Below are 2,173 nucleotides of genomic sequence, written 5' to 3' on the forward strand. Positions count from 1 at the left end.
GGGCAGACGCGAATGAAGCTCCAACCCAGGATGGATGTAGGCTAGAATCTTCCCGGTAAGCGCACCTTGGAGTGCTACACACATTATTAGAAATGGGCTAGTCCAGGTGTGAGAGTTAGCCGAGAAGAGGCTAGATATAATGGGCCAAGCAGTGTTTAAAAGAATACAATTTGTGTGTTGTTATTTCGGGGCATAAGCTAGCCAGGCGGCCTGGAGCTGGTGGCAGGAACGCAGCCTGCAGCTCCCTCAACATAACCTGGGAGCCGTACCTTCTGTGGCCCTGACCTTTATCTACCAGAGGACCCTGCCGGTGATAGCCATGTCTACTCTCCCCCTTGAAAGTGCAGTAATGGAAAAGCACAGGTCGCAGCTGCACAACGTGGACAAGGCAGCTATGGGGAAAATCGCGCGGCAGCTCAAAGCGACGTTGGAGAATGTCACCAACCTTCAGCCAGTGGGTGAGGACTTCCAGTGGTATCTGAAGGTGAAATGTGGCAACTCTGGTGAGGTTTCAGAGAAGTGGCAATATATCTGACTAATGGACAGTGTGGCATTGAGCGGAGGAGGCCGTGGCAGTGCCTCCAGGGTCCAGAAGTGCGAACTGTGTGCACGGGAAAACTCCACTGAAATTCTGAGCAGCACCATCAAGTCTTACAGTGCTGAAGAGAATGAGAAGTTCAAGACAATTGACTTCCAGCCCCAGGCCAAGTTTGCTACCTAAGGTGTGGAGTCAGAAACAGTCTTCAGTGACCTCAATCTGTGAGAAAAGGACTGGATAGACTATGAGAAGAAGGCTCGGGGGTCTGTGGGGATCTTTGAGGTCACCCATCAGTTTGTGAAGTGCTGAGCTGTGTTCCTACAAACCTTCCCGGAAGAACTGAGAGGAGAAAAGGGGCCCTGAGCAGCAAATGCCACGGAGGCTTCTCATAGCGATCTCCTAGCACCTGTACAAGTCTGCACAGTCTGCATGCCGGGGTTTGTCATGGTTCTGAGTCCCACCAATAAAACCCCACTGGTGTGTGAAGGCAGTGTGTGCAGTACTCCCTCTGCAAATAAGAATGGACTCTGAAGGCCTCTGCTTTCTCATGCCTACTCTGTACCTCATCCAGTTTGCAAAATACACAGGAGCATGCAGCCTATAAAGGCTCTTCAGCTCTTGGGAAACAGGCAGGTCCACCTACAAGCTCAAAGGCTTGAAGGCCAAGTGGCACCAAGGGCAGAGAAGCCTATGGAGTGATGCTGTGAGCCCAGCAGCTCCAAACGAGAACATGTCCTGATCACCATGGCTCTCCAGTAAACCCAGGCATCTGTTAGCAGCTCACTTCACCCTAGACCTCAGTCCTGGCATGTATTCTTCCACTCCACACTCCTTCATTTGCTGTGATAGAGCCCTTCCTGTCAGAGTCAACATGGAAGCTCTTCCTCCTGTAGAATCAGCCTCTGCGACCCCTGAAGCACTGCTCCCTGGTCCTGGCTTATCCCTGTGGCCCATATCTGAATGTTCTGCTTCCAGACAACTCTTTGGAGTGAAGACAGCATCGTGGCCTGCTGAGTCTCCTGGAACCAAAGATTCCCCGCACAGCAGAGTGGGCCAGTGTAGTACTAGGCCAGGAGAATACTGTGCCTTCATACTTGGAAATCCACCATTTGGGAAACCTGTTACACAGACTATATTTCTCCAGTATTCTACTAGAGCAGAAACAAAGTTTGTTTGTTTGTTTTTTTCTTAAAAAAAAAAAGAGCAGTACATGGCTGTTTCTAAGCCAATGAAGGCAATTCCGCTGGAACTGATCATCTCAGAAGCAGGCGAGTATAGAGGCCTGCAATATCTGTGCTTAGCAGCACAGGCAGACTTTCAGCCACTGGGTTCGAGGTCACCGCACCCTTTGAAAGTCATGGGTTGTAGCATCAGTCCAGGGAGAAAGCATATATTCAACCAAGCAAGTGATGACCTTCCAGAGAAAGAATATGGTGTTTTGACATGGTCAAAATTCCTTGCATGGCAATACTGCTGGACAGAAGCGGGACCCTGCAACTCTTCCCTAAGGAGTGAGGCTCCTGCCAAAAACAGCCACATGAAAAGCGACCACTAAGGACCCTTATATGGCGGGTCATACATATACAAACAACATCATAGCTCACAGTCGTGCAAGATTTGCAAAGTTTTACAAAA

The 2,173-nt window shown here is 49.8% G+C and overlaps 1 pseudogene; it reads left to right on the forward strand.

Moving 5' to 3' along the window:
* The first annotated feature begins 394 nt into the window (after positions 1 to 394).
* Positions 395 to 847, forward strand: LOC121434848 (annotated as a pseudogene).
* Positions 848 to 2,173: the final 1,326 nt, after the last annotated feature.

The sequence above is a fragment of the Microtus oregoni genome, unplaced genomic scaffold, assembly GCF_018167655.1.
Source record: "Microtus oregoni isolate MIOR12 unplaced genomic scaffold, Mior012 000045F_ref0000178, whole genome shotgun sequence".
Classification (NCBI taxonomy): domain Eukaryota; kingdom Metazoa; phylum Chordata; class Mammalia; order Rodentia; family Cricetidae; genus Microtus; species Microtus oregoni.